Genomic DNA, 20,647 nt, shown 5'->3' on the forward strand with positions numbered 1-20,647 from the left:
AAGAGAAAGCAAGAGAAAACATTCCTTTTCTTTTCTCCAGCAGCCAGTGCAAGGCAGAAAACCAGAGGGAAAGAAAGAAGAGGGAGCGTGAAAGAGAACAAAAAATAAATAAATGACCTGAGGCTGCTTGGAAGACCCTCTTTCTCTCCTATCAGCTTTTACAGGGGGCAATACATTTTATTCATTGCCAGGTCTGACTTATCGCAGCCTTGTTTTTAATGAGGTATAATAAGGGGAACATTTTGTAACAACACGGTTCCTCTATTTTATCCGACAAACAGCTGTGTCATGGCCGTCGCTGGGAGAATGAATCATATCTCCCTGCCTGCATATGCTAACTCCCATGTAATTACCCTCGCATCTTAAATAAAGCAGGCCCTAAACCTGTCGCTCAGATTACAAGCAAACGGTGCAGACCTCGTAACTGGGGCCTCTATCATTACAATTAATTTATCACAGGAGCGGCTGAGATTAGAGACTAGAATTAAACGCAGAGCAGGGAGGGTGCCACAGGACTGACAGGGAGAGAGGGAGAGGAGCTTTATTGCGGAGGCAAGGCAGGCTAATTCCTTAACTGGAGCAATCCTGGATATTTTTTTTTTCCCTTTAAGTTATTCGCTCAGTTATTTTACTGAGGCTACGGCAGGACATTTTTCTCCCTGAAATGTCAGGGAGTGGAAAGCAAAGGGAACTTTGCCCTGTTTTAAGCCCATTCAATAAACACAAATGTACAAAGGCCCCAATCTGGGTGCGTGTATGTGTGTCCAGATACGTGCATGCCTACAATTTTATGGAAGACGCGCATGCGGTGCTTGTATATGGATATGCCAATGTGTACGTACATTACATGCATAGAGAACAGGTCGATGGGCGAGAATGTCTCTTCTTCACTGCTACACAGAATGGTTTGAAACATAAAGTGTTGCCTTTTCAAAACTTCTCTGCTTTGAATACAACTTGCCCAGTAGAACAGCCCACTCCTCCTTGAAGCTGCCCCAGCACCAATGCAGCACAGGTTTGCTGCGGCACAAGCACGTCTGCCACTGCAGGGCTCCCCTTGCTCCCTGCACCCACACTCACTGGTACGGGCTCACACATCCACGCCGGCCTCCCAGCACTGCTCCTTCTTCTCCCTTGGAAGATGGCAGAGGCAACCAAAGGTGCTGAAGAAAATCCAGATACAGACCTTGCCTACAGAAAGCTCTGGTAGCAATACAACTTCTTTGTTTGGAGGGCACGTGTTTTACCAAGACCATTATATGAGTACCCCTGGGTACCGCTGCTCTCCCGTGAACTCCCTTACACGTGCACAGCTCATTTCCCCCTCCAGGATGCTCCTTTCAACCACTGAGCCGTGGCCTCACTGGGGATGCTGCGGCGCCCAGCACAGCTACCCAAACAGATGATTTGCAGAGCTGCAGGGCACCTCCGGCCGAGAGCTTCCCATCCCCGCAGCCGTCCTCGCAGCCCCTCAGCACAGGCACAACACGGCAGCGCGCAGCAGCCTGCGTCCCGCGCGAGGCCACCCCGCTCCAGTGCGTCCCTTCCCGCAGTAGGGCAGCCTGCCGTGGGGCCAACCCCAAGCCGTTTACTCGTATTTACTAATATATAGTGGGGTGAGGAAGGAAGGAAGGAAGGGGAAAAGCCTTTAAAATCAGTCCCTTTAAGGTCTTTCTGCATTAGAACAGCAATTTTTGCTTGGTGTGAAGACTCTCCGATGCCCTCGCTGTCAGCAGCCCTTCCTGGCAGCGTATGATCTTTGGCATGAAAACCACCCCTCCTTAGACATGGTCTATCGCTAATTACTTACAATATCCAGGAAAATAGCAAACACAAACAAAGCTGATGAACAACTTTATGCCCATGTCAGCTCCATGCACTCCTGCACAAGGCGGCTCACAGTGTCCTGCTTTTTTTCCAGCACCAGCCTCCCCAGAAGGTCCCAGACCCCGCAATGCTCACTCTACCTGTGGACAGGCATCTTCAAGCAGAAGAGGACCATTTCATCCCAAGACATCAACTCTGCAGCTAGATGTACAGAGGAAAAGACTCTACAGATAGCAAAGGCCTCCTGGAATCAGAGGGAGTAAGATGATTCTTAATCAATCAGCTGCATCCAAAATAGATCTAACTGTAGGATCAGGGTCTAATTCAGTAAAATAATAAAGAAACACACTTTGATTAAAATCATATGTATTTTTTTTAAAAATAATCTATTTATTTTTTAGAAACTTCTGTGACTGTTGCACTGGGAAGAAACATGAAAATCTATTTTGCTTTCTACTATCAGGATTTTGGGTACTTTTTATCAGTCTGCATATTGAAAACAGCTTTCCTGTCCTCACTTTTGCTTCCAGTCGCTCTGCAGTGCCTTATCTTTCAGAGTTTTGTGCAAAAGCTGAATACTGCAAGGCCTGAGCTCCAAGATGAACAGATGAAAGGGAAGGAGGAGGGCTGGCTTTTAAAGGATCGGTGTACATATTTATTTCAAATTACTGTTTGTTTGGGTGTTTTTTTTTTCTTTTGAGGTTTTGTAAACATTGATTCTTACCAAAAACCGAATCTGAGACCAAATGACATAGGCACATTATAGAAAAAGCTAAACCACTTAAATCAAAGTGTGCCGGTCTGCCAGCAGCGCACTCCAGCCAGCAGGAAGGTTACAGTTTTATGGGCACCAGAGCTGTCACTTGTGGGCAGAAGAAGTGACCTGTGGTCCTTCCAGCCCAGTGTGGTGTCTCCAGCAAAGGCCAGACCAGATGCTTCTGTGAAAGATCAAACGAAAGAAGACAAAAGGAAGACCCCACTGTAAACAGTTACAGGGCAGCCTCAATTCAAGGGAAGTTTCCTCCCCAAAAGCCGTCCGCTGGCATATGCTCTGTTCTCATGGCAAAAGGCATTTAGCAACATCTTATAGGATTAAGCCCTAAAACTCCGCTCTCTGCTATCAATGGGACTGGAAGGCTAGAATCTTTTTATTATCATTATTACTGTTATTTAAAAGCACAGCTTTTTGCTTCTCTCTTCTACCTGCTGGTGCTTGTTTTTATGATGTGTTTTTGCTAACCAGGTCCTGGAAATATAGATCTTTTGGACTGAAACCCTCTGCTTCTTACCAAGTGAGCCAGCACGGCCAATTTAACGTATATACTGAATATATATCTGTATAATATCTCAAAGCATGTCCTGCCCATCCTGCCAGTATTTCCTTCTTCCCTGAAACTCCATCGTGGGATGGAGCCTGCCGGCACGGGCAGATGGCTGGATGGCACCGCACACTCCCTTTCACGCAGTGCCGGCTTGGCTGCTGCCGAGCGGGGCAGGGGGGATGCAGCCCTGAAGGCAGGCAGCGGACATGCCGCTTTTTATTTTCTGCTCACAATTGGCAGTTTCCTCCACCCACCCAAACAGACCCTGCAATGTTTTTTAAAATGCAGTCAGCAGCTGGAAACTAAGGCAACTTCTGTCTCCTATTGAAAGTCTCCCAGCAAAGCCGCAGCCTTCCCTGGACCACCCTGGGTCATGTAAATTCAGCAGATTATCCATCCCTAACTCTCCTCATCTATCACCCGCCTCTGTTATCGATCTGCTCCTCTGAGTAAGTGGGGCCCAGGCTGTCCATTGCTGAGTCCTGCAAATCTGGCCAGACGCACGTGTGACTGCCTGGGAGAGCGAGGAAGACAGGTTCAATAATGCCGGGTTACTGCCACCGCACAGCCTGAGCCGAGCTGATCTATGGGCTCGGCAAAGGGAGGATTCAAAAGCAGAACAAGACTTGGCCATAATGCCACAGGACTCAGTCTAATCCCATGACACTCAGCTTTAAAGGCAATATTGCCAGCTGCCAGCTGCCAGCCGAGGCTGGGAAGTCACTTCCACCGCACAGTGGAACAGATTAAATGCCTTCTTTCTATCCATAAGATACCAACAGCACCTCAGCTAACCGTCTGCTCCTCCATTTTGCAGATGAGGGCTGGGAAGTGCCTATCTCCCTATGCCCTATTCGAGCTCTTTGCCAGAATCACATAAAATCACAAGATTCAGGACTGTAAAACTCCCCCATTTCAAACCCAGCCAACTTAGAGCTGAGCTAAATTCCCCTCTCGGTTTCACCCAGACAAGCCCTGCAACGGCGGTCCAGCTGCAAAGCTCAGCAGAACACAGCTCACCACCTAGGGTCAAAGCCCTAAAAATTACACACGCACCACCTGCACCACCGGTCTTAATTTTCATTAAGAATAAGTTCCTGTGCTTTAATTTATAAATAAAACTGAAAGACGAACCAAGTGTAATCCCACCAGCGGTGTGTTCCCCCCCCCAAAGATCCTGCTATAACGCACGGCGAGGTCTGCCGTAGTCGACTCACCCCAGTGGGGTGCTAATTCTGGGAGCTGGAGATAACCGTTGAAATGGGAATACTGTTAACAATTTCACTGCTGATCTTTCAGCAAATATATGTATCTATGATGCTTATTCATAATCTCAAACTGCTCTCCACGTGTCCCAGAGAGGTGACAAAAACCTTACGTGTCTATCCAGCTGCCAAAACCTCCCGCTTCCCCCTGCTTCTACAATGCAGCTGAGTATCGTTAATATGAAAATCTTTGGCCTATTGATCACTCAAAATATGAGGGCAACAAAAATGCATTGAATTTAACATAAAAATAAACAACTCATGGCTGCTGTATTGACTGTATTATTCATATTATGTTTTAATTCATTTGCCTTTCACGCAGCAGCTGCATATTTTCACCATCTGTGTCAGACAACTTCCGAAGCCCAGACCTGGGAGCCCTCACTTGCTGAAAGCAATTAGGACTCCACTCCAATGCGACCAGAGCAAAGACATTCTAGATGGAGAACACCACCCCGCAGAGTGCAAAAACTTGAAGCAACGTGTGGTGGTGCTTCCTTTTGGACGCTAACCAGTGTTATGGGGCATGATGAAGCCTAACTTGGTCTCAAAGTCTGAAAGAAGGAGGAAGCTAATCCACCCTTTGGAAGGATATTCAAGAGCCTCACAGGCCTCAGGTTGACTAACCCAACCTTAAACCTACACTACCCATTTGGCTAGGCATTTACAACACACTCAAGATACTTGTATCTCAGCCTGGATTTCCCCAGGCTCCATACCATGACTATGCAGCACACACCAGATCATCTTTCTCCCTGCCAGTCCAACAGGCCAAAAGCTCTGCACACGTTAGGGGTCCCAAAACTCGCCTGTGGATGGGGTGAACACAGAAAACTCTGCACCATCTCCAGTCCTTCTCAAGGCACTGGAACAGCAGGGCCCTGGGGAAGAAAGGCCTGACTTTAAACGGAAAGATGGGTTTGGGACCCCACCCCATGTCACACCAAGCACCACTAAAACCAAAACAAACCAGGCAGCCCCATAAGTCGTAAGAATTAAAGGCACGATTCCCCCTTTCTAACGATGCTTTTACAGAAACTGTTCCACTGTAAAACTTTATGATTTGAATCTTTATAGCTGCCAGCAGAGCACATGTTCACTGCCTTAAATTATAACTTAATCTCAACAGAATTTGTGCTTTCCAGCGCTCTGTGGATAGAGTGAAAGACGAGAGGCAGAACTTCGTGCCTGCTGCCCACCCGCCTCCTTGGACCACGACCTCCGGAGGTACTGCGTGCCGGGGGGCAACTGCAGCCCCCAAACCAGCTCCCATCTGGAGATGCTCTGCAGCCCAGGTACTTAAGCAGTACCTTACAGCACGGGAATAGAGATGCCCACAGGGCACTGTTACGATGCTGTTTATCACCAAGATTGCCAAAACATTAAAATGAAGGCATGCAGATGTCAATAAACACAGCAAAGGGGACAGTGGAGATATGACAGCAGCATCCCAGCCACACTTTGTGGGGCCAACGCATCCTCCTTGGCAGGATCACACACGCCCACTGCTAGTGGAAAGTACCTGGGGCAGCGAGGAACCCTTCACTCATTCAAAGAGTAGAAAAGGGCCAAATCTGCAACTGCTGCTGTCACAGGTTCAGTGCACAGCAGTCCCCCAAAGTACACCACCTTCCAGTGGATGAATGTACACGGTCTGTCTACCAACACATTTGCTCCAAACTCTGCTCTCCGCAGCAGAAGTAGTGCTGGCAGGGCCATACTTAGGCTACAGTAAAGCAGAGCATCCTCCCGTGGTCTCTGATCTGCTTTCCCTGCACAAACACCTTGCTCAAAAGAATCACACTAGTTATTGTTGGCTTTTTTAAAACCTTGCTGCACGTACCCAGAAGGAGAAGTTGCACTGGCAGAAATATAAAGCAGTGTGCAAATGTGAGTTTCAAGCATATCGTGCAATACTGGAAGAAGCCCGTGCCTTGCACGCATGTTTGCACACAGCAAGATGGTAGCAGAGGAAAATGCTGGAAGGAAACTGCCAGCCATCTGTAGGGAAGACTCCAGTTTGGTGGGGGAATCAGGAACATTTTTCTCAATTCCTTCTCATCTTCAGCAACAAGGCAGAAAAGAGCAGTCAATCAATACAACAGTAAAATTTGTAACCCAGGTAACCTTTAAACACTAAACAATGTCATACTAAACTAAAACAAACTACACGAAATCCCAGTTAGGCATCGAAATCACCCTCGGTCAGCCAGACTAAGAAAACAGGGATAAAAGGCTTCAGCATCCTGCCGTACCAAGCCCTGCCATCCTCTCTGCTGAGACCTGGGTACCTACAAACGGGTGGTCCTCCTTGGGCAGACACACACTGCAGCTTTAATTTTGAGTCCTCTGGACAGGTGACCCCACTGTGGCTGGGGTCACTGCACTCCTGCAGCTCCTAGACTTGGAAGATATAAGGGCCATCTCTCCAGCTGCACTCCCCGCTTCCAATCCCTGCACAATTTGTTCACACCTTTCCCCTTTGCACCTTCTTTCCTTTTCTTCTAGGGGGGAACTGCTTTCTCCCTTCTTCCAGTTGACCATGTGCTGGTAAATTTACATGGAACCATTTTTGCTGCCAGCTGCCGATCCTGCACTTTAATCTGCTGTGCCTCATGTTTATTAAAGCGTCTCCCCACCTAACAGGTTACCTTGGTATTGAGCTCCCACAGAAACTGGAGTGCATTTCTAGGAGAGCACCCAATGCTCCACACCCTGTGTCTGTGACACAGTGGGAACCTGATACTTAGAGAATCACAAAATCATGCAGAAGTAGAAGGGTGAATGAGAGGTTATCTGCCTCTTTCTGTCCAAAAGCGGAAACACCTAAATTTAACACATTCCTGAAATAATTCTGCTTAATTTGCTCCTGAAACCTATCAGTACTCCCCACTCCCTAGACAGCCTACTGCATTGCTTTGTCACCCCCATGCTAGAAAATAAGAGCTGACAGAAAGGCTTCAGTTTAAGCTCCAAACTTCTTGCCTTATCTGCAGTTGGCTCATCTTCCTACTCCTCAACCTGCAATGCCCACCCGACACGCCGTCCTCAAACGAGGGTGGATTTCTTTTCCACCCTCCTAAGGAGAGACCCATCCGACCACTCTCACTGTCTTTGTTTTAGGTAGGCTATAGCTGAAAAGGGCGTCAACAAGAAGAAATAAGAAAGGGAACAGCCCTCCATTTTCTGCAGGACTATAAAGAATTTATGAATAAACCTGGCGAGCCTTTTCATTTCTTTTTTTTCCCCTTACTCTAATCTTCTCATTTTTTGTAGGGGGGAGGGGGATGCAGAGCTCCTTTAGGCAGGATAAGAGACTGCTCTTGGGGAGCTGAAGTTTGTCAGTTCAAACTGGACATCTAGTACCTGGCAGACCTCACCTTTCACAGAGCCACATGTGACTAAGAGCTTCCCTTTGATGCTTTCTCCTCTGGTTCTTTTAGGCTGCGGTCCAGTAACTTTCCTTCTTTAAAGGAAGGCCAAGGCAATTTTGTTTCCTGACTTTTGAAGAGCCTTTCCTCTTCTTTCTTTGATCTGTGTAGTGAATTTGATCTCCCAGAAGAGCAGGATGAGTGTGTCTCCTTGCAGCCCGGTTCCGGACAGTCAGGATTTGATTCATTGATTCATTTATTTTTATTTGGCTTTTGTGTTTGGCAAGCTGAATATGGGGCTGCAAGCAGCAAGGCTCTTTCTGTAGGTCCAACCTGTCTGAGTCCGTGCTTCCCAGGCTGTGGGCTGGATGCCAGGGGCATCTCTGGAGGCACTTCCCCTGTCTTCTCGAGGATGCAGGGAAAGAAGCTCACCTCTCCCTCTTGCTCCATCACGGGACTGGACATCTAAACAGTGTGTGCTAAGATATCTGAGTCCTCCAGGGAATCCCCTGCAGGCAGCGCTTCAATTTCCACCTTGTTTTGTGGCAGGCTCTGGGACAGGCGTCTGCTGACCACTCACGCTCCCCGCTGGCCTGGCAGCCAGAGGAGGGATGAAGAAGAGTAAAGGAGGGGTCCTAGCCTCTCTGGGGACAGAGGAGGCTGTAACAGTCCAGGCTCTTCACAAAATCGCGCTCCTGAAGGATGAGCTGAAGCTCCTTGAGGGTCTTTATCTCAGTGACAGCCCTTCTGGGACTCCAGCACTAGTCTGAATGCTTCTTCCAAACAGCCATGCATGGGGAACCCCCCAGCAAACCTCTCCCTCACTTGCTGGCACCTTTCCATCCCAAGAGGAGGAGACAGAGGTCCTGATGTGCCCAGACCAGCTCCTGGCTGGAGGTTTAGAATACCTGTCCTGGTTAGAAATCAAAAACATTGGGGAAAATAACCATTTAGAAAAGGTGCTCTGAGGTGAGGTGACCGAGGAGGACAGAGTGAGTCCAACTGGTCAGAGCCCTCCTCCAAGGAGCTCACCAGCAGAGCATCCTCAGCTGCATGCCAAGATGTGGTTCTTGCCCACGTCCCTGAGTGCTTGAGCCAGCGTGGGACAATTCCTGCTCCCGGGCTGCTGCCGGGGCAGCGCATCGGGAGTCCTGCTTATAGCCTAGCCCACGGCTTGAACCCACCATTGGGAATCAGCTCATGGCTGCGCCGGGATTAAGAGCAGAATGAACGTTTGTGTGGGTGTTACTGAAGTTTTCAAGCATCCTGAGTGACCGGTGTTGGAGCTGGGATAAGGACAGGAGCCCCTCGCACCCAGCCCCGAGACAGACAGCAGTGCTGTATATTCAATAAATAACTTGGGTATTTACTCAAATGAATGACTCTGAGCCTGTTCCAAGGAGTTAATTTAGTGCTAACTGACTGGATGAAAATGAAAAGGTCTCATTTTACATTAAGAATGATCACCTGACAGTTTTACTGAATATATTATGACAGGATTTATATGGCTATATAATTTTAGGGTATATTTGGAAGATTATTATCCTGATTTAAATAAACACGATCTCAAGAAAATCAACACAGAGTCAGGAACTTTTCACACAAGAAAAAAAAAAGCAAGAAACTGGCTCAGAAGTGAACCTTGGTTGTTGTATCTTGTGCCTTCCACCAGCCACTGCTATGTAAAGACCGGGATCCCAGAGTTCATAGCAATGGGCAAAAATCCCAAAGAAGTCCTCAATTCTGCTAACTTAGACATCAGTAATGAATATGGGACCCCAAATGTCTTATCTTTGCACCAGGAGGGGAGCAGAGAGGGAACCCAGCAGATTTTGTGGGCTGGAGGGAGGAAGGGGGGAAGAAGAGGCTTGGGGGTCAAAAGTGCCCCATAAAAAAAGTCTTGCTTAAAGGGTCTTACTGCAAGGAAAAAGAAAAAAGGTGAGGAATCAAAAGCAAATATATTATTGACTTCAGTAAAGGCATCGCCTTCATGCATCCTATTTTCCAGGGGGTGTTCCCATTCTCCAAACAGAAATGGGGCACAAAGGAGACTTTGGGGCACTTTTGTCTCTTGTGCTCAGGGGCAGCTGGGAGGCTGCAGGCTTCCAGTTCACACAAGAGCAGCCCTGAAATGAGGCTAAAATATGTCCCGTTGCACATAACCCATGCAGAAAAGGCTGCACGACACGGCACGCTCCTATCGCGTTCGCAGCAGGTCTGCGATACACCGGCGGCTTCAGCCGGCATCGGTGCAAAGCCCTTTCACCAAACCCGTGCTGGTGGGGCACCAGAGCTACTTTCCATGAGGTTGTGCCCGTCTCCTTTCCAGCTTCCATAGGCTGTGGTGACTTGCACGAAGGGGCCTTAGTGCAAAGAAGTGTCTAGGACACAACCAGCTGCCTCTTTCAGCCTCCCCATGTCCTGAATCCCCTTCCTTCTCATCCTGTGTCTCTAAGTGTAATTGTATACAAGAAAACCCTTCTCCAGGCTTGCTCTGTTTTACAGACTGCCTGATGGGATTATCTTTCCTGTCATTTTGAAGCTTGTATAAGCGTGCGACTTACACCACTCAAGCTAAATCACACTCAAGGCACTTTGTCTGTCTAAATTGTTTTGAGGACCAAGGCATTTATTTACAGATCATGTTATTTATTTAGTAAAAAAAAAAAAATTAAAAAAAAGAATTATAAATGAAATATAAGTAGTAAGTAATAAGGACATTGCAGTCAAGCAGCAATATCCTGTGGAGCAGATAAGTGCCAAATAGAAATGATCTTAAATACGCTGAGAACTGCACTCTCTGGTCTCAGACCACACAAAGAAAAGGCAACTTATTTGGTCAGGCACAATCTTCCTGGGAGGTAACACTCACTTAGATATTACAGTGATGATAGGCAGCCTAGACATATCCAAGACAGGTAGATCGATTATTCCTGTAGCAGTAACCTTGGGGCAATATTTGTCTGTCATAACCCCAAAGCAGATCAACTAACATTTAGGGACTAATCTGATGCCCAGTCCAGTCAGTGCAAATTTTTCCATTTATTTACTTCCACGGCTGCTGGATCAGACCTTTGGGGACTGCAGAATATCATATGAGCTCCTCTTGCCACTGGAAGAGCTATAAATGTGCAAAGAGCAGAAGTCGGGAACAGCCAGGTGGAATTTGGTCGCGAGTTTATTAAGTAACAAAAACACCACCCAGGGCTGGAGGGTGGTCACTGGGGGATCAGTGGCACACACAAGCCCCTTCGTGCATTTACTTTGTGCACAGTGAGTGCATGCTTGCTACGGGAATGCACCTAGGAGCAAGTCAGGTATGGGGGCACATCTCCACCTCCACACTGGAAAACCGGTGGCAGTCACAGGGCACAGATGTCACCTGGAGCATCACCACCCCACACCTCCGAGCAGGGATGTCTTTCAAAGAGCAGCTAGATGAGGCCAAAGTCTGCGTGCATTCCCTCCAGTACAGATCCAAGTGCCAGAGCTGACTTTCTGGCATTTATTCTGGATTTAAGTGGGTTCTAAAAAAAAAAAAAAAAAAAGGTTCATCATGGAGGGCACTGCGTGCTTTAAAGTGCTGCAGCAGGCTCTCAGAGTCCACTTATTTCTGAGTGAAGATGGATACCTCAAGAGGTTCTCCTCACCAGTAAATAATTCATAAAAAACAAACAAGCCCAGGTCTGTTTGAATTAGAACAAAATATTTCTTTAGAAAAGTGAAGTGATTAAGCACAGGAGGAGCTGGAGATGACAGCTGGTGTCTGCAGCTCCGGATGAGTCACCTTCACTCGCCAAGGCCCCTCTCTCCGGGAAGTGCTGCTGCCTTTTTTTTAACCCTTTGAGATTCCCAGGAATGATTTGTCACTGGGGTTATTAGCATTTCTCCCTTGATATCGACAGCTTGTCTTTCCTCCTTCTAACCAGTGAGTGATTTCTTCACACGCTCGCCAAATATAGCCAAATCACCATGGTAAACGTATCGACAGAATCATATTAACAGCTGCTGAGCATTTACAAGGCTGTAAGTTATACAAAAAAAGAAAGAAGGAAAACACACATGGAAATAAACCAACTCTGATCAGCAGTGACAAGCATTTATTTAGGAGTCACTTGATGGAAATATTTTTTATGCTTTAATTGCTAATTATAGGCTCCTACAGAAGGGTGGCTTTGGACAAAATTATCTCTTTAAACCGGAGCATTAAGCCAGCGTTGAGCACACGCTACCTGGATGCATCTTAGGGAAGCGGGAGAAGAGGGATTTATTTTTAAGGTGCTGCCCTTGCTTAAATCAAGCCCGAAGTTTGCAAGCCAAAGTTACGTCTCTCCTGACTTACCAAGCAAGGACCTTTTAAGTTTAAACTCTAGGTAAGAGCTGAAAACACACCTATACAGAGCAAGGCAGGCCTTTTCGAAGTCCATTTGCTGGGGATGCCTGAGCCCTGGTCCTCCTCTCCCAGCTGGACACTGCTGGGCTGGGTTTCGCCGTCCGTGTGCTCGCCGGCTATCCTTGATCTAAAACAGTCCTTCTCCGATTGCGGGTCGTGACCTACTGGGGGGTCACAAAAGGGCCCAAAGGGGCCACCAGGTAGCAGGCAGCAGCCAGCAGCATCCTCGCTCCTCTGCTCGCAGCCGGCCGGACCCCCGGGCAGAGCACGGGAAGACGGCGACGCAGCCGGTGACACCCACGTTGAGGCAGAGAACTGCAAACTTCCACCCGTCACCAGCGCCAGGCCAGGCCCTCCCGCCTGGGGCAGAGCATGGCCCCGCCGCTGATCGTCACCCCTCTGCCCTGGAGAAAAGAGCCGACGCTACCTCGGAGGGCTGCTCTAAGTCAGACTAGCCATGGAGGGAGAAGACAGCCTTTCTTCTCGCCTTTCTCAGCACATCTAGGACACGCTCACCATCCCCTACCTGCCTCCTCATTTTGGGGGTATGCTTTTATTAGGGGGGCACACAACAGATAGGTGTAGGACTCTCAATACTTCCTTTGAGCCACCAAAGGTCCAGGGTTGTTTCTGAAAACAGACTCAGGCTGAGACAGCGATCCCCCCCCCCCATCGTAGCCCTTTCGTCCCTGCTCCCCTTTCCTACAGACATTCCCACCACCTCCGAGGCTCCAGCACCCGACCCTGATGTCCTGAGCTGCTCTCGTTTTGCAAGCTATGGGTATTAAGTCCTTTCCATTTTCCCCGCAGGCTGCTGCTCCTGGTTTTCTCTGCACTGTTAATATCTTTAGGTATAAAGGCAGTGTCTCGTGGGACAGAAGAGCAGTTTGTTTCTCATCCCCATGTCATGAACAGTGAGACAGTCACTGGTGACAACATGGAGCATTGCGAATTCATTTAACATAAATCAGCCTGGTTTTGTACACCTGCAGCATCTTGGGCTAATGTTCTCTCCTGACTGGTGAATAAGGGGAAGAGGGTAAAAAAAAGGGGAAGATCACGCGAGGTACAACTCAGAAGTGCCAGGTTTTTTTAACCCTTTGAGATTCCCAGGAATTCCTCAGGAGCCAAAGCGTTTCACTCCAAACAGCTGACAACAGTGGGAATTACTGATGAGAAACCAGCACCCCCTAAAGCTGCCTCCACACCACCCTGCACAGGACACAGGACCTGCTCTGCCCCCGGGGGAGCCACCCGCCTCCCTTGGGGGCTCGTAAAAATAAAACTAACTTCTGTACAAGGTCAAACACATAAGGAGGGCTGCTTGTGTTGAGCAGAGACCCACAGGGAACTCACTCTCAATAAACTTGGACGTAGAATAAAAAGGCTGCTGTAGCCAGGTCCTCAAACAGCAGGTATCTGCTGGGCCGTGGACTTGGGACCACAAGGGAGAAAGGAAGAGGAGATGGAGCGTTTCTGCTGCATGGGGATGTTCATAGTTGGTACCTCAGGCATTTCACCAAGGTGCCTGTGTGAGCAACGCCACAACACTACAATCCTTCATGATCAGCAGCGACAATCTGGATTGCGGTTGCAGCGCTCGCTGCCAAGGGCCCAGGCTGCCCAAGCCACGTGAGGAGGGCAGGCTGGGACCCTCCTCGCCGAGCACACCCTCAGCTGCAGCGCAGCTTGGGAAGCAGGACTCTCCTTGCATCAACCGCTCCCATGCAATGCATCTTCATCCAGCGTGCAGGCTGACTGAGCCCGAGGGAATGCACTTCAGTCAACAACCACAACCCCGTCTGCACCCACAGCCACGGGACAAGCATCAAACCAACACTGGCATCATTTTTAAATGCACAGTTTAGACCTCTCTCTGCAAGAGTTTACATCTAATAGCTGCTACTTCAGGACTCACAAGGACTGGTCTGCCACTCTAATATTTGGGAAGCAGCCCTGAAGGACAGCACATTTTGCTCTCTCATTGCTTCCTAGAGTTAACAGACTTCTTTAAAGCTAACCGTTAGAGTAACGGGTTGCTTTTTCTAATCATACTTCGACACGGCTCTCACAGAGTTGAATTGCATGAGAGTTGTACTCAACTATGTGGCTTCCTCCCGTCAAAGACAGAAAGGGGATGGGGTGAGGCTTGGGCACTATTAACGTGCAGAGACATTTGCCGAGACCCCAAGGCCGGGTGTGCCTGCTCATCCTGCTCTTTCTCCCACAGCATCCCCTAACCCCATTAGAAGTCCAGGGGAGATACCCTTGCAGTTAGCTGCTTCCCAGAATCTCCTCATGCCAACTCGGAAAAGGGAAGGATGGAGGCTCAGGTACAATTTGCTAGCTAGCAGAGCAAGGACAGCAAGGTGGGGGAAGGAATGGCCATCATCTGAGACACAGAGAGAAGTCCCCAGGAAAAATGCTTATTCCAATCCCACCTACTTTCCTCTGGCATTTTTCAAGCCAAATTGGGAGCTTGAATCAAAGTAACTTCTCCTGCCTCTGCTGCTCACACTTCTCCTTGCCCTCTCTGGAAAAAACACAGACCACACTACAAACTGAAGACACAAAAAAGTTAGCGCAAAGCCTTTCTTTAAAAATTAGATGAAAAAGGTGCTTTAGTTCTCCATTTCTTCCTTCCAACCACCTTCCCCATTCAGCTCCTTACCCTCACATGTGCCCTTTCCTTCCCTAAACTCCTTCATTCAACGAAAAAAAAAACCCCAAACAAAAAGAAAAGCACCCACAGGGAAATATGCGCTGTCCTACTCCATTTGTCCTTAATTTCTCTCCCAGCTTTGCCTCTCTGCAGCCCTCTTTTAAAGCAGCCCAACTGCCAGACAGTGGGGCTGCAGAAGGGTCACCCCAACCCTGCATGCCAGGGTCAAGGTATTTGAAAGGCTGAATTCAGCTCTCCATGAACTCTGCTATAAAACCTCTCCGGGGCGGCTCCACCAGCATCTCTCTGCTTTCTCCTGCAAAAACTCTGGCTTATCTGTTTTCTGCACCTAGGCTTCTTCGTCCTCCTTTCAAGCTGTTGGTCAGTAGGTCCACAGAGCTGGGGAGGGGCAGGGTAGGTCAGAGGGGACACGAGTGAGACAAAAAAGCTAATTAAGCAACATCCAGCCCTTGCCTAGAGAGCAGGGAAGCGTCCGAGGAGCAGCGGCTGGAAGGCCGCTGGTGCCAGCGACACCACTGCACCGCGTCTCGCCCCGCGCTCCCAGGGATGCCCGTGTGAGGAGCCGAGCCACTGACAACGGCCACGGCTCTCGGCAAGCAGCGTGCCAGAGGGGAAAGGACCCCTGCCCTCCTCCTCCACCCCAGCCCCCTGCCCAGCTTAATAACACAAACTCCTTAAGGCAGGGGCCGCGAAAGAGAGAGGAGCCCCCTCCGTCCCCCACACTGTTAAGCCTCTTAGAAGTTAGAATGGAAAGGCAGACAGACAGACAGTGCCAAGCAGCTTAGGAAGGCCCCAAGAAGAGATTGGGCTGTGACTGGGAAAGCCTGCTCTGGCTGGCAGGCTAGATTTCAGCTCCTGGCTTCTCCCAGCTGCACTCCCCACAGGTACACCCAGCCTGGACAAACCTCCCCTTTCTTCTTGATGGGGTGGTTCTTTTTTCACCTGGGACCAGCACGGTGCCAACAGCAGGGAGGCTGCCCTGGGGAGAGAAGCTCCCCAGCAGAGACACTGCCAGCCCTCAGCAGTGAGTGACACCCTCCTGCCACTTCCCAGGGCAAATGCAGCCACACAGGGACCCAGACTGCCAGGGGATGGGTCAGGATGGGATGGGGGAACAGGGCAGCATCACTGCTCTCGATGCCTCCAGCTTGACCCTTGCACCATGGGGCTGTCCCTTTGGGCCCACCAGTCTCAGACAGGAGCTTTCTGGACCCAGGAAAGAATTGCACCATCCGCTTTTATTCAGTCCTCCTTTTAAATGACATCTCAGGCACTGTCGGTTCTCTAAGACCTCTGCCCCAGTACTTCAGCGAGTTTCTCTTTCACTCTGTTAAATCAGTGGGTGGCCTGGAGGTGCAGAGCTATGATCGCTGCCTCTGGAGAGCCACATTCCCTCTGCCCTGCTGCAGTAGGTACACAAGACTATGAGCTCCCCGTCAGCTCATTCATGCCTCTCACTGATGTGTTGCGGTATCCAGAGACAGGCTGCCCTGCAGTCCCAGGAGCTGGGGCTCTCCTCCAGCCACAGCTGTGAGCTCCTGAACCCGTGGGGAACAGGACCCATGGGATTTAAAGGACTTACGCCAGGTCGGAGCTGGATTGTCTACACACTGGGGAAGTACCCTCGCATCATCCATCCTTGTCACCTACAGCCTCACCCAGCTTCCAGGAAAGGAAATACCAGTTCATCTAACCCCAAAACATCACGGCTTTGTATTCAGGCAGCTGGACCTACCCCACGGAGGACAAACGGTTATGAAGCCCTTTAAAAGGAGAGACCCAAAGGGAGCAACTGAGCCACCCCAGACCAGCACATAAATATCTCCTTAGTTAATCAGCCTGCTAACAGCACCCTCAGCAGCCAACAAAAGGTCGCTCCTCACCGCAGACCCCTTCCTCCTCCCGGCAGAACAGGGAGCAGGTGCCCGGCACCCCAACAGCCGTGACTCGTCTGCGAGGTGTGATGGTGCTACTAGGAGCAGGAAAACTAGAAGAAATGCTATCGCCAGAAGAAATCTCCATCAACTTCCCCAAGAAGCAACCTCTGGAGGCTCCTGCTCTGGCCCCTGCACCGCTGGGAGTGCAGAAGTTACCCACAGGACTTCTCCAACCCTCCGTACATCAGCCCAGGGAAATGTGGTACCCAGAAGCGCAAGCTGAGGATGCAGGAGGCAGAAGTTTGCTGAAGATACACACGCTAAAAGCTGTTCAGGCAGGCTGTGCCAATAGTCTCATTCTTCATGTAAGAGAGCTCCCTCTAGGTTAAACACTCGGGTATTTCAGAAGCCATTGCTCATTTTGGAGCCCATGCTCTGCCCTGATGCCTTTCTCTCCAGAGAAGTGTTTGTCAGTCGGGGAGACTGTGGGTACCCCAGAAAACACGGGGTTTGCTTTCTGCTCACCACCCAGTCTTCCTGCTGCAGGCATCGCCTTTCCGCGGCTCTGTGTGTTACGTGCACACGCGTGTGACACACGTGCCCTCGCGTGCGCACATAAACATAAGCGCAGGTCCTCGGTTTTTCACCCGTCAGAGCTACTCTGCTATGTTCAGCTGGAGCTACACCAGGGAGGGAGCCGACCCGCAATTTCTCCAGCCCCAAACCCAATCTTTACCCTGCTTTGAAATACTTATGAATTATTCCACAAACTGATGAGCGGGGGAGTTCAGCAGAGGCTTTCAAATTCACAGAACTAGAAAAATCAGATGGAAAGGGCTTAATGCTGGAAAATGCAGGACCATTCCCTGCAGTCGATCCCAGGAGCTCTGTGCAAACTAGTTTTAAACCTTGAAGTCTTTAATACAACTTCTTGTTTTATTTTTATTTTACCTAGACTAGTATTTACTAATAAATATGCAGCTCGCTGTATACAGAACAGCAGGTAGCTCCCATTTACAGCTGTATATAACTGACTGCAATATTCAACACCCTTACTCTGCTATGCAGTATAATACTCACAATAAAACACATACCGTATTTGCAACTGTGTCCATGCTACTATTCTGGTACGTGACACACATTAAAAAACAAATTCAGAACATAGAAAAGAATTTACCATTTACACAAAAAAGATGCGTTGGGATTTTCAATAAGTTCTAGCATAATACAGTATCATTTTTATATCTTGTCTGCTCCCTTGGTCTTGCTGATTTAATACGTCTTTTCTCTCTATAACCATAAACCTATAGGTTGTATATAGATTTTTTTTAAACATAATATACGGTGCCAGTGTGTATTTATAAAACTTTACTATAGAAATGTAAGAATTGTCAGAATGACTCAGTCCAAGGGCCATCCAGGCCCATATCCTGTCTCCCACAGTTTTTTCCATTAATATGGATTAGGCAGACAATACGGTTTACTACAACCTCATTTTATAACCACGTTAGTGATAATAATATTGCCTTGTGTATAAATGCTTATAGTGCACAGTGGGCAGGGAAACAGCACTGGCCCCACAGGGAGGGAAACTGAGGCAGGGAAGATGGAGAGATATATACATATAGTCAGTTTTTTATATACATATATAAACTTGATGAAGATTATATATATAACGAGGACCCATCGAGAGCCCTGGATAGGCTCCACCACCCGCTCCAGCCCTTGCATCCCGCCATGCAGCCCTGCCAGGCCCCAAAAAACGGGCCGCAAGCCCAGGGGATGCTGCCCTGGGAAGAGTTAATGGTGGAGGTCTCCAGTCTGAGCGCTGCAGGTGTCTGCTTTTAATTCTTTGCTGCTCTTCTCCCAAACAGCCCAAGGATTTCCACCCTCCCTCCTTCTCCTTTACAAATGAGTGTTTAGCATAAGAAGAGAGGCAAGAGGAGCCAGGGCAGCAGGGAGATCTCCTCCAGCCCTTTCTAGGCAACCTGAGCAGGCGGGAAAAGGCAGCTGGCTGGAGCCCAGCGAGAGAGCGGGGACCATGGGACGAGTCTTTTCACATCTGGTTAAGTACTGCTAAACCCTCCGACGAGCTGCCTAATTATTACAACACTTCTGCCGAAAAATTAACGTGCTTGGCTGGCTGCACTGGGGCAGAAAGGGTAGGAAAGCAGCTGTCAGGATGCAGGCAGCGACGGGAGCACCAAGAAAAGAGGTTTGCGACACAAGAGCACAAGAGAAGGGCAGGGAAGCTCTGCCTGCGGGGATCCTGCTGAGAAAACAGCCTCCTGCCCGCTGTTTTTGCTGCACGGCCCCCAGGAGAGGACAGTGCCAACGGAGTTGTTACTCTAGCAAGGGCAGCCCTTACAAAGAGCTCAACTGACATGCCCTGCCTACCAAAATCAACAGAACGACCTGCCGGCATCCCCAAAAATACAGGATTATCCTGAGGATGCAACAGCAGGGCTGGGAACAGGGCCTGGGGCTCTGGGCTCCCCTCTGCCCGGCCTCTGCTCTGCTCTCCTTCTTGCTGAGCCCTCATTTCAGTAATTTCCACACAATCCAAGTATTGCACCTTATTTCTGCAGGTCTCTATAGGCCCTATAGGTACAGTACCACCGAGAGAGCATCATTCATATGCGCGTCTCCCTGCAAAACCCACTTAAAAAGGGCTGCAGAAAGGACACCAGTAGCTGGTGGGTACCGCTCCCTCAGGACGGCCGTCTCCATGGCAGGTTGTCACAAGCACGCAGGTAGGTAAAGCTTCTTTCTGCTACAGCTGCGGTGGGATTAATCTCTCTCCCTAGACAAGAAGGTGGGCTTATTTCCCGAGAGGTGTCCAAGTACACCCAGAGAGCTCAGCAAAAGCAGCAGCCCGCTGGGTGCCTTTTACCCACAGACATTTGATGAAATTAATGACACAAAAGTAAGTATAAAGGCTAAGACAAATAGAACTGGCAACAACTTGAACCTTTGGCCTGTCCTTTGAAAGTCTCTGGCAAGTCTCAAATCTTCTTGATCTGCTCACTAAAGGGATGACTGTCCCACAATTATTTTCCAAGCATTTGTTGGCAAGTTGTAGGAGGAAAAAGGCATTTCACTGAAGCTGTTAGTACAAAAGCTCAGCTCCAGCCAGGGCCCTGGACTCCACTTCAAATTATAATATTTTAAGTACCTGAAAATAAATATTTTGTCAGCTGCTGAGAATTAAGAAGTAGCTTCGACCTTTCAGAGAGGGGAACCCTGCGGAGAGCGGCGAGCCTCAGAGAGTTAGTTGCAAAACAAGCTTTGCCCGAGCCATTCAACCTGTCTAGCACACACACAGCCTCCTCTCCCGCGCTCCTGGCTCCTTGCGAGCTGCCCAGAGCCTTCTGGGGCACGACAGGCTCTCATGCACCCAGCAGCTCTTTCCCAGCTGGGCAGTGTGCTAACGAAAGACACTGGAGCAGTACTTTACTATAAACTGGATGCTACGAGTAAAATGAGCATCCCTGAGACAGCAACAGTGGTGTGTCAGGGCTTCCTACTAAGAGTCACCAGTCCGCTCCCATGTTGCTCATTGGTGCTGTTGTTTCATGCCATACCATGCACAGTCCACGGAATTTTATCCACAAGGATTAAAAATACTCACTTCTGGTTTATAACATCTGACTATGACCAAGCACCTGGACAGATGGACCGACCACCTCTCAGACCTCTGAGTCACGACGAACACTGTTCATGCTTCAGCGATGGCAAAAGGAACCCACACAAAGCAGAAGATCCCTGGTTTTCCAGCAGAGCTCAAAGAGTTAAATCCCTCTCCCTTCCCCCCAATCTTTCTGCCTTTGGCCTTTAGATCAGCCCTGGTTGCCAATGAGGACTCATCGAAACACCACGAGGCTGGGCCTGTCAGGAAGGAAACCAGCG

General features: G+C 49.1%; 1 protein-coding gene across 2 annotated transcripts in view; it reads right to left on the minus strand.

The window, feature by feature from the left end:
• Positions 1–20,647, minus strand: part of RNF220 (ring finger protein 220) — a 228,043-nt gene that overhangs the window by 195,505 nt on the left and 11,891 nt on the right. The gene's annotated exons all lie outside the window — the stretch shown is intronic.

Source organism: Haliaeetus leucocephalus, unplaced genomic scaffold (assembly GCF_000737465.1).
Source record: "Haliaeetus leucocephalus isolate CR32 unplaced genomic scaffold, Haliaeetus_leucocephalus-4.0 Scaffold848, whole genome shotgun sequence".
Taxonomy (NCBI): Eukaryota; Metazoa; Chordata; class Aves; order Accipitriformes; family Accipitridae; genus Haliaeetus; species Haliaeetus leucocephalus.